The sequence below is a fragment of the Hyla sarda genome, chromosome 1, assembly GCF_029499605.1.
Source record: "Hyla sarda isolate aHylSar1 chromosome 1, aHylSar1.hap1, whole genome shotgun sequence".
NCBI classification, from domain to species: domain Eukaryota; kingdom Metazoa; phylum Chordata; class Amphibia; order Anura; family Hylidae; genus Hyla; species Hyla sarda.
In genome coordinates, this window is record NC_079189.1 from 454,584,779 (window position 1) to 454,597,423 (window position 12,645).

Here is a 12,645-nt window from a genome sequence, read left to right on the forward strand (position 1 = left end):
AAGTACGCCGGAAGAAACTTCACTGGCAGTCGCCTCGCTTCTGAGCGCCCTGCCACGAGTCTGAAACTGGATCTGCCAGAAGAGTCAAGCTACAGCAGCCTAGCGGGTACCTGTTTCTTCTATGATATTATCTGTTATGTGACTTTGGGCTTCTTGGTCCCCAGCACCCCGCGGACTCACAGGCACGAGGACCCCGATCTCCCACAGGGACAGACCACTATCTTCAGCATTTTATGCATGTTGACCTTATCACTTAGGTCTAGGACCAGGACTTGTTAAGTAGTTGATTCACATCAGAAAAGGGTCTTGATGCATAGTCCCCAGGGCCGGCCTTAGGGGTGTGCGAGCTGTGCGGACGCACAGGGCGCCGGGCAGCCGACACAGCTCGCACCAGGAAAATGTAATTTGTATTGCCCCACGTGCAGTTCCGGTGTGAGGTGCTGGGCAGGTAACTTCTTCAGACATTCAGTGCTGCTTCGGACAAGCAGCGCTAAATGCCGGAGAAATGAAGAAAACTGTGCCCTGTAGTGGAATGTGATCCTCCACACAGGGACACAGTTTTCTGCTTTGCAGGCCGCTCCCTCTCATTCCATTCCCACTACCCTCCCTCAACTGTGTCCCTATGCGGAGGGTCACATTCTGCTTCAGGGCACAGTTTTCTTCATTACACAGGGAGGTTTCACTTACCCCGCCCTCCTCCGCGTCTCTGGTTGGCTGGCCGATGCCCGAGTCTGAAGAGGGACGTCGCGCATATGACGTACCTCCGCAGAACCGCACAGGAGGACGTCAGTGACGTCACTCGTCAGGCCGACGCCGGAGAGAAGCGCAGGACAGGTGAGTGTGTATATGTGTGTGCATGTGTGTGTGTGCATGTGTGGGTGTCTGTCTGTGTGTGTGTGCATGTGTGGGCGTCTGTCTGTGTGTGTGTGTGGGTGTCTGTCTGTGTGTGTGTGCATGTGTGGGTGTCTGTCTGTCTGTCTGTCTGTGTGTGTGTGAGTCCGGGGGGGGGGGGGGTACCTGCTTCTACCTAATGTGGGGAACCTGCTACTACCTAATGTGGGGAACCTGCTTCTACCTAATGTGGGGAACCTGCTACTACCTAATGTGGGGAACCTGCTTCTACCTAATGTGGGGAACCTGCTACTACATAATGTGGGGAACCTGCTACTACATAATGTGGGGAACCTGCTACTACCTAATTTGGGGAACTATACTGCACCTAATGTGGGGGAACTATACTGCACCTAATGTGGGGAACTATACGGCACCTAATGTGGGGGAACTATACTGCACCTAATGTGGGGAACTATACTGCACCTAATGTGGGGGAACTATACTGCACCTAATGTGGGGGAACTACACTGCACCTAATGTGGGGGAACTATACTGCACTTAATGTGGAGGAACTATACTGCACTTAATGTGGGGGAACTATACTGCACCTAATGTGGAGAGCTATACTGCACCTAATGTGGGGGAACTATACTGCATCTGATTAAGGGGGGCAGGGGACTGGTGAAGGGGGACATGGGACTGATTAAGGGGGCAGGAGACTGATAAAATATTAAACAAAAATATTTGTCACAAAGATTTTTTTCCTCTTTGTGTACGTTTATGGGGGAGGGGGGGCACAAGGCTAGCTCGCACAGGGCGCCTGAACACCTAAGGCTGGCCCTGATAGTCCCCCTATGTAATAAGCCCAAAGGATAGCTATGGATACCTTTGGACAGATTTTGTTCTTTATTGATTTGTTTCCTCAATGCGATTTGAAGAAACTTTCTAAATAGTCTTCATAAAAAATGTCCTACTATGTAGCAGGGAAAGATTGGACAGAGCGATGTCTGCTCTGTCAGTGTTAGACATAGCAGTTGAAGGGGAGAAGGTACATATTAGCTCAAATAGTAGACAGGCAGAAGAGGAACCCTGGAGGAAAGCTCACCTAGGCTGGAGAAAGGGGAGATGAGAAATAAGGCAGTAAACCGGAGAGAATCAGAGAATCATAAAGGCTATGCAGTCAATGCATAATATGCACAAGTATAGAGAGAAAAGAAAAGAGCTCACACATACAAGTTGCAGGGACTGTAAAAGCATAAGTAGACGGCATTTTTAATGAAGACCAATTGCACATAATGCTATTGCACCATAATAAATACAAACCAAGAATAAAAAAAATAAAAAAAGTGTCCATAGCTTTAAACATACTTCCCAATTGCATATAAGCAAAATGGGTAAATGTGTTATTGGAAAATTCCACAACTAACAGCAATGGATCTGTAATACCGCTGAATGCATCTGTAATATAGCAAGCATAGGGCTCATATTGAACCACTATATCCCACCCATAGAATTATACAGAGTATTGTTCTGACCTATTTATATGAAATCCATCCGGGGAAAAAAAAAAAAAAAAACATGGCTTGTTTTTCTGCAAACAGTGTCCACTGAGGCACCTTACAGAATGCTTGCAGGTCCATATCATGTAGCTCTAGGTCAGGGATTCCCAACAAGAGTACCTCCAGCTGTTGCAAAACTACAACTCCAAGCATGCCCGGACAGCCAACGGCTGTCTGGGCATGCTTGGAGTTGTAGTTTTGCAACAGCTGGAGGCACCCTGGTTGGGAAACACTGCTCTAGGTACTCTGTAGGTCATCAGCTTTGCCTTGTGAATGAAGCCTTATTGGAGAATTATAAATATATCAGCGAACACATTAAAGGATAATAATATTGATTGAAATGATTTTTAAACATGTAAAGCATAAGACACAAAACTAATATTTACTGTAGTTTGTCTGGTATTAGCAAACAATGGCAGATACAGCAATAACATGTTCTGTCCCAGTGAAGACATGCTATGAGATGAATAATGTTGGGTGCAAATATTCGCATTTCAAATTTTTATGGCGAATATTGCAAATTCACGAATATTGCGAATATATTTGCTATATATTCGAAATTGCGAATATTCGTTTTCCCGCATATGCGCATATTCGCATATGTGAATATTCGCATATGCGCATATGTAAATATTCACATATGTCAATATTCGCATATTCCTTCTTTTCACTTGTGGGCCAATTAGAATGATGCAAATACACTTGTCAGAGGTTATCAACAACATCCCTAGCTACCAATAGTAGAGTTACCTCACTGTTTTCTTCCTCAAATACGTGAATATGCGAATATTCACATATGCGAATATAGCGAATATAACGAATATGCGAAATTCGCGAATATAGGATGAATATTTGTCTATATATTCGCGGAATATCGCAAATTCGAATCTGGCCAATGCCGCTCATCACTAGAGATGAAAGGTGTCAGCATACTGTAACTAGCGTGCATTGCTGCTTTGTAGCCCGGGAGTGTTTTCACCTTGTGACTTGACTGTCACCTTTAAATAACCCCTGTTTGTGCTTACAGCTAAAACCTTGCTCATCCTGCAGTGCTGGTCATCAGATGGTGCTCAGGTGCTCTTGTCTTCCTGTCAGGCCATGGTAGAGTGATGTGTCCTTACTATATCTCAAGATGACAAATGCAAAAGACGTGAACAAAATCGTAAGCACTTTGCAGGGAGATCTATTCTGGGTGGATGACAAGGCAGCTCGCTAGTATGAGCCAAGTGAAGTGGAGCAATGTAGATATTATCATTGCGGCATTTCTTAAAGGGGTCTTCCAGGAAACACCGTTTTTTTATTTATATCAACTGGCTCCAGAAAGTTAAACAGATTTGTAAATTACTTCTATAAAAAAAATCTTAATCCTTCCAATAATTATCAGCTGCTGAAGTTGAGTTGTTCTTTCTGTCTGGCAACAGTGCTCTCTGCTGACATCTCTGCTTGTCTCGGGGACTGCACAGAGTAGAAGAGGTCTGCTATGGGGATTTGTTTCTACTCTGGACAGTTCCCGAAACAGGTGTCATCAGAGACAGATCAACTCAACTTCAGCAACTCATAAGTACTGAAAGGATTAAGATTTTTTAATAGAAGTAATTTACAAACTTGTTAAACTTTCTAGCACTAGTTGATTTAAAAAAAAAATGTTTTCCACTGGAGTACCCCTTTAACCCCTTAAGGACCGGGGGGTTTTCCGTTTTTGCACTTTCGTTTTTTGCTCCTTGCCTTTAAAAAATCATAACTCTTTCAATTGTGCACCTAAAAATCCATATGATTGCTTATATTCCCCTTTGGATAGGGGATAATATGTCTAGGGGCGGAGTACCCCTTTAAGGGTTTGTTTATTTGTTTAGTTTTTTGTTTTTTTCAATTTTGTCCCACAAAATTTTTTTTTGTTTTCTTTCGCCATAGATTTTGTGGTAAAATGAGTAATAACATTACAAAGAAAAATTTGTGGTGCAAAAAACAAACCCTCATATGGGTCTGTAGGTAGATAATTGATTATGGGTATTAGAAGGTGAGAAGGAAAATAACTGAAGTGCAAAAATGAAAAATTCCTGTTTCCTTAACCCCTTAAGGACTCAGCCCATTTTGGCCTTAAGGACTCAGACAATTAAATTTTTACGTTTTCATTTTTTCCTCCTTGCCTTCTAAAAATCATAACTCTTTTATATTTTCATCCACAGACTAGTATGAGGGCTTATTTTTTGCGTGACCAGTTGTCCATTGTAATGACATCACTCATTAAATCATAAAATGTATGGCGCAACCAAAAAACACTATTTTTGTGGGGAAATTAAAACGAAAAATGCAATTTTGCTAATTTTGGAAGGTTTTGTTTTCACGCCGTACACTTTATGGTAAAAATGACGTGTGTTCTTTATTCTTAGGGTCAATACGATTAAAATGATACCCATTATTATATACTTTTATATTATTGTTGCGCTTAAAAAAAATCACAAACTTTTTAACCAAATTAGTACGTTTATAATCCCTTTATTTTGATGACCCCTAACTTTTTTATTTTTCCGTATAAGTGGCGGTATGGGGGCTCATTTTTTGCGCCATGATCTGTACTTTTTTTTTGATACCACATTTGCATATAAAAAACTTTTAATACACTTTTTATAATTTTTTTTTAATAAAATGTATTAAAAAAGTAGGAATTTTGGACTTTTTTTTATTTTTTTTCGTTCACGCCGTTCACCGTACGGGATCATTAACATTTTATTTTAATAGTTCGGACATTTACGCATGCGGCGATACCAAATATGTCTATAAAAAATTTTTTTTACGCTTTTTGGGGGTAAAATAGGAAAAAACGGACGTTTTACTTTTTTATTGGGGGAGGGGATTTTTCACTTTTTTTTTACTTTTACTTTTACATTTTTTACATTTTTTTTACACTTGAATAGTCCCCATAGGGGACTATTCATAGCAATACCATGATTGCTAATACTGATCTGTTCTATGTATAGGACATAGAACAGATCAGTATTATCGGTCATCTCCTGCTCTGGTCTGCTCGATCACAGACCAGAGCAGGAGACGCCGGGAGCCGCACGGAGGAAGGAGAGGGGACCTCCGTGCGGCGTTATGAATGATTGGATCCCCGCAGCAGCGCTGCGGGCGATCCGATCGTTCATTTAAATCGCGAACTCCCGCATATGCCGGGATCTGTATTGGTCCCGGCACCTGAGGGGTTAATGGCGGACGCCCGCGAGATCGCGGGCGTCGGCCATTGCCGGCGGGTCCCTGGCTGCGATCAGCAGCCGGGATCAGCCGCGCATGACACGGGCATCGCTCCGATGCCCGCGGTTATGCTTAGGACGTAAATGTACGTCCTGGTGCGTTAAGTACCACCTCACCAGGACGTACATTTACGTCCTGCGTCCTTAAGGGGTTAAAGGGGTAATCCGGTGAATTTTATTTTTTTTTTTTATTAACTGGTGCCAGAAAGTTAAACAGATTTGTAAATTACTTCTATTTAAAAATCTTACTTACTTACGTACTTATCAGCAACTGTATGCTCCAGGGGAAGTTCTTTTCTTTTTGAATTTCTTTTCTGTCTGACCACAGTGCTCTCTGCTGACACCTCTGTCCATGTCAGGAACCATCCAGAGCAGGATAGGTTTGGTATGGTCTGTTCTGGAAAGTTCCTGACATGGACAGAGGTGTCAGCAAAGAGCACTGTGATCAGACAGAAAAGAAATTAAAAAAGAAAAGAATGTTCTGCGGAGCATACAGCAGCTGATAAGTAATGAAAGGATTAAGATTTTTAAATAGGAGCAATTTACAAATCTGTAACTATCTAGCACTGGTGGATTTAAAAAAAAATGTTTTCCACTGGAGTACCCCTTTAACTCATGGTTATTATGAACAAATTAGCACCTCATTTATAATATACTGTACAGATAAATGTATATAGTAAGCAGTGCCCACACGTAATAGGCATTGGGAGACGAAAATTAAAACTGGATATGATAAAATCCAATAAGCCTGATCAGTCCTTGCCCTGATGGCAGATATTAAAGCTTAGCACTCTGTGCTCACTCTCAATAAATTTTTGAAACATACATATAAAGCAGTAACTTTTTTTTCAAAATTCCTTAAAGGCGTTGTCTGTATATATATATATATATATATATATATATATATATATATATACAGTGAGGCAAAAAAGTATTTAGTCAACCACCAATTGGGCAAGTTCTCCCACTTAAAAAGATGAGAGAGGCCTGTAATTTTCATCATAGGTATACCTCAACTATGAGAGACATAATAAGAAAGAAGATCCATAAAATAACACTGTTTGATTTTTAAAGAATTTATTTGCAAATTATGGTGGAAAATAAGTATTTAGTCACCTACAAACAAGCAAGATTTCTGTCTCTCACAGACCTGTAACTTCTTCTTTAAAGGGGTTCTCCGGTGCTTACACATCTTATCCCCTATCCAGAGGATAGGGGATAAGATGCCTGATCGCGGGAGTCCCACCGCTGGGGGCCCCCGGGATCTTGCACGCGGCACCCTGTTTGTAATCAGTCCCCGGAGTGTGTTCGCTCCGGGGTCTGATTACAAACGGGGTGCCGCGTGCAAGATCCAGGGGGTCCCCAGCGGCGGGACTCCCGCGATCAGGCATTTTATCCCCTATCCTTTGGATAGGGGATAAGATGTATAAGCACCGGAGAACCCCTTTAAGAGTCTCCTCTGTCCTCCACTTGTTACCTGTATTACTGGCACCTATTTGAACTTGTCATCAGTATAAAAGACACCTGCCACAACCTCAAACAGTCACACTCCAAACTCCACTATGGCCAAGACCAAAGAGCTGTCAAAGGACACCAGAAACAAAATTGTAGACCTGCACCAGGCTTGGAAGACTGAATCTGCAATAGGCAAGCAGCTTGGTGTGAAGAAATCAACTGTGGGAGCAATTATTAGAAAATGGAAGACATACAAGACCACTGATAATCTCCCTCGATCTGGGGCTCCACACAAGATCTCACCTCGTGGTGTCAAAAGGATCACAAGAACAGTGAGCAAAAATCCCAGAACCACACAGGGGGACCTAGTGAATGATCTGCAGAGAGCTGGGACTAAAGTAACAAAGGCTACCATCAGTAACACACTATGCCGCCAGGAACTCAAATCATGCAGTGCCAGACGTGTCCCCCTGCTTAACTCCTTAACGACGAAGGACGTATATTCACGCCCTCCGCCGGCTCCCGAGATATGCCGTGGGGTCACGCAGTGGGTCGGTCAAGGCCGGGACCCGCAGCTAATAAAGGACATTACCGATCACGGTGATGCCCTGTATTAACCCTTCAGATGCTGCGATCAAAGCTGACCGCCACGTCTGAAGCAAAAGTGAAAGTATCCCAGCTGCTCAGTCGGACTGTTCGGGACCGCCGCGGTGAAATCGCGGTGTCCTGAACAGCTTACAGGACACAGGGAGGGACCTTACCTGCCTCCTCAGAGTCCGATCAGCGAATGACTGCTCCGTTCCTGAAATCCAGGCAGGAGCAGTCAAGCCCCGATAACACTGATCACAGGCATGTTAATACACGCCAGTGATCTGTGTAAAAGATCAGTGTGAGCTCTGTTGGTGACAATGTACCCAAATGTCTCCGATGCTTGCTGGAGGTGACATTCTGATAGGGGAACGATGGCGCACATTTGGCTCACGTGTCCCTCTCTGACGACCTTTTGGTCTAAAAGTCCTAGATATATTTAAAAGTATTACCTCTTTGTGTAACCAGCATTCCCCAGAAATACTCTTACTTTCTATTATACCAACATCGATCCCTAAAAATACGGCACGCTTGATCCTATTCCTGCTCTTGACAGCCAGGACTGTGATACCGAGGATCTGGAAATCACTGAATCCTCCGTCTATTTCAGCCTGGCTACAAGAGACTGCTAGGCTGCACAGGATGGAGGAATTATTGGCGGACTCGTGCAGACAATTGTCTAAATACCAACTGATCTGGTCCCCCTGGGTAACATATACGTCCTCCTCTGACTATGGGACGCTACACTTAGATAACTAGTTCCCTTCTCTCTGACTCTGCCCCTTCTTTGTGACCCCTCACGTGACATTACTGACGTCCTGACAGTCCGATTCACAGACTACCTGACTCATGTGACCCGGAGGCGTTGGGGGCCCTGGTTGTCTTGTACTAAGAGGTTGGTACATTTTTCTTCTCCTGGTTCCTTCTCTTCCTCTTCTTTCTCACTCTTCCCCGGCTCCTTCTCATCCCCACTTCCCCTCTACTTATATACTCAGTTATATATAGCCTGAGGAGTCATTATACCTCTACAGCTCATATTTGTACTCTTTGCTACTTCGCACCACACTCCATATCACTTGATCTGTTGTCCTTTACTACACATTAGTTGTTCACAACTTCATGTAGTTGCTGTAACACGCTGAGCCCGTTAATGGACGGAACTGTATTTGCTTAGAGTGTACTTGTCAGTCTTACCTGATTATTGATGACTTATGCAATTGTTACTGTGCTTCTTGGTTCTTCTTTTATTGTATGTTGGAAAATTCAATAAAACATTTTACTATGGAAAAAAAAAGATCAGTGTTTGCAGTGTTATAGGTCCCTATGGGAGCTATAACATTGCAAAAAAAAAAAAAAGTAAAAAAAAAGTGTTAATAAAGATCATTTAACCCCTTCCCTAATAAAAGTTTGAATCACCCCCCTTTTCCAATTAAAAAGATAAAACTGTGTAAATAAAAATAAACATATGTGGCATCGCCGTGTGCGTAAATGTCCGAACTATAAAAATGTATCATTAATTAAACCGCACGGTCAATGGCGTACACGTAAAAAAATTCCAAAGTCCAAAAAAGCATATTTTTGGTCACTTTTTATACCATTAAAAAATGAATAAAAAGTGATCCAAAAGTCAGATCAAAACAAAAATGGTACCGATAAAAACTTCAGATCACAGCACAAAAAATGAGCCCTCATACCGCGCTGTACGTGGAAAAATAAAAAAGTTATAGGGATCAGAAGAGGACATTTTTAAACGTATACATTTTCCTGCATGTAGGATTTTTTCCAGAAGTACGACAAAATTAAACCTGCATAAGTAGGGTACCATGTTAACTGTATGGACCTACAGAATAATGGTAAGGTATCATTTTTACCAAAATATGCACTGCGTAGAAACGGAAGCCCCCAAAAGTAACAAAAATTTAGTTTTTTCTTCGATTTTGTCGCACAATAATTTTGTTTTCCGTTTCACCGTGGATTTTTGGGTAAAATGACTAATGTCACTGCAAAGTAGAATTGGTGGTGCAAAAAATAAGCTATAATATGGATTTTTTAGGTGGAAAATTGAAAGGGTTATGATTTTTAAATGGTAAGGAGGAAAAAACGAAAATGCAAAAACTGAAAAACCCTGCGTCTTAAGGGGTTAAGCCAGTATATGTCCGGGCATGTCTGAAGTTTACTAGAGAGCATTTTCGATGATCCATAAGAGTATTGGGAGAATGTCATATGGCCAGATGAAACCAAAGTAGAACTTTTTGGTAAAAACTCAACTCATCGTGTTTGGAGGAAAAAGAATGCTGAGTTGCATCCAAAGAACACCATACCTACTGTGAAGCATGGGGGTGGAAACATCATGCTTTGAGGCTGTTTTTCTGCTAAGGGACCAGGACGACTGATCCATGTAAAGTACAGAATGAATGGGGCCATGTATTGTGAGATTTTGAGTGAAAACCTCCTTCCATAAGCAAGGGCATTGCAGATGAAATGTGGCTTGGTCCTTGGGCATGACAATGATCCCCAAAACACCGCCTGGGCAACAAAGGAGTGGCTTCATAAGAAGCATTTCAAGGTCCTGGAGTGGCCTAGCCAGTCTCCAGATCTCAACCCCATAGAAAACCTTTGGGGGGATTTGAAAGTCCGTGTTGCCCAGAGACAGCCCCAAAACATCACTGCTCTAGAGGAGATCTGCATGGAGGAATGGGCCAAAATACCAGCAACAGTGTGTGAAAACCTTGTGAAGACTTACAGAAAACGTTTTACCTCTGTCATTGCCAACAAAGGGTATATAACAAAGTATTGAGATTATTTTTTGTTATTGACCAAATACTTATTTTCCACATTATAATTTGCAAATAAATTCTTTAAAAATCAGACAATGTGATTTTATGGATTTTTTTTTTCTCATTATGTCTCTCATAGTTGAGGCATACTTATGATGAAAATTACAGGCCTCTCTCATCTTTTTAAGTGGGAGAACTTCCACAATTGATGGCTGACTAAATACTTTTTTGCCCCACGGTAAATATTATTATTATTTATTAATTTATTATTATACATTTTTTATTAAGTTATTTTGTTTTTAGTTTTTTTAAGCTATCAGGCTAAGACTTACTCATTTGTCAGATTCTTTGCCACTGCCATTGTGATGGATACTCTTTTCTTTGGATGCTCCGCTTTTCTTTACTTCCTGGTCCTCATCTCAATATAAAATAAATTTCCACTTCACATTGACCACAGAAATAACCCACCTGAATTTTCAACTATTTCTGTGTTTTAAGATGGACCATGTAATGTTACAGAGTACCTGTCTTCAAACCATATTTTCTAAACTAATATTCCTTAACTGCTCCTAACACCCCTCCTGCCCTTAAAATAAGAATTTCCGAGCTTTAAAAAGCTCTGTGTGATACCTTTTCCCTTGCTTCCATTGTGTGAGCTCCCGGCAGGAGAAAGTGGGCATTCCTCAGTAGGCGCAACGTCACTGAAGCCTGCGAAAGATGTGCCTCGCCATGCCCCACACGCACTTCTTGAGTTTGGTCTCCTTCCAGGCTGGGAGGAGACCAAACTAAATATTTGACTTGTGCAGGGAACAGAACAGAGCCACCTAGTGGCTGTTTTTTCAATCACATTAAAAACATATAGAGGGACATTTATCAATGTTTGCTTATGTATTCCTTTTTTTAGTACTTTTTTCTTTACTTTTTTTTTACTTATGTGTGACTTATTTATCAACTGGTTTCAGGCTGTTGATAATTTTCTTTCACGTAAGCAATTTTTTCTTTTTTACTTTGGTAGTAGCTTTTTCTGCTCCATGTTTGAGCTGGAGTAAATTTAGTAAATTTTTAACCTTGTTGCGACTTTTTTTTGCGCAGTTGCGACTGTCGCAGTTAATAAATACCTGACTACCCGTAGTCCATTTTAAAATTATTACTACGTAGTTAGGTTTTGGAAAACTTGCTTTCCTCGCTGTCCAGTCAAAATGTCGCATAAAAAATCACGTAGCCGCAGGTGCGACATTTGTGCGACATTTTTAGTAAAAAGTTTTTTTAACTAAATCGTTTGATAAATGTCTGTCATAAAGGTTGAGAATTATAACAGCAAGTTAATAGCAAAGTGTCTGATAATTACATAAGGAACAATATATTAAATGTTTAGTTTGGTAACAGGCACTCTTTAACCCCTTCCCGACCTATGACATACCTGTACGTCATGGGTGGCAAGGTGTTCCCGACCCATGACATACAGGTACGTCATGAACATTACTGCCGCTACTCGCGGCATCCCGCAGCGCCCGGTAAGATGGTGGCTATCACTGATAGCCAGCCATCTTACCGTGCGACCACGGGAGGTTTCATCTCCCACCCCCCCCAGCGATCGCTGCTATCAGCTGGTCAAATCTGACCAGCTGATAGCAGCGTTTCGCTATGAAAATACTTCACGGGGATCGGGACACACACCGCTCTGCTAAGTGTCCCTGACCCGTCCCCCGGCGTCACTTACCCGTCCGATCGGTGTCCCGAGCGGTCCCGGCGGCGAGCAGTGTCCTCCATGCGGTCCCGGCTGCGCTGCGTCCCGGAGGTGAGTTTCCGGCAGCAGTGCGGCATCTTCATTGGCAGCAGTGAGATCGCCGTAAAGCGATCTCACTGCTGCCTCTGGGAGTTTCAAAACTGCAACTCCCAGCATGCCCAGACAGCCTTTGGCTTTCTGGGCATGCTGGGAGTTGTAGTTTTGCAACATCTGGAGGTCCACAGTTTGGAGACCACTGTATAATGGTCTCCAATCTGTGCTCTTCCAGATGTTGCAAAACTACAAATCTCAGCATGCTCAGTCTGTCCAGGCATGCTGGGAGTTGTAGTTCTCTAACATCTGGAAGAGCACAGATTGGAGACCATTATACAGTGGTCTCCAAACTGTGGACCTCCAGATGTTGCAAAACTACAACTCCCAGCATGCCCAGACTG

General features: G+C 42.3%; 1 protein-coding gene across 4 annotated transcripts in view; it reads right to left on the reverse strand.

The window, feature by feature from the left end:
• Window positions 1-12,645, reverse strand: part of TMEM132C (transmembrane protein 132C) — a 595,756-nt gene that overhangs the window by 192,849 nt on the left and 390,262 nt on the right. The gene's annotated exons all lie outside the window — the stretch shown is intronic.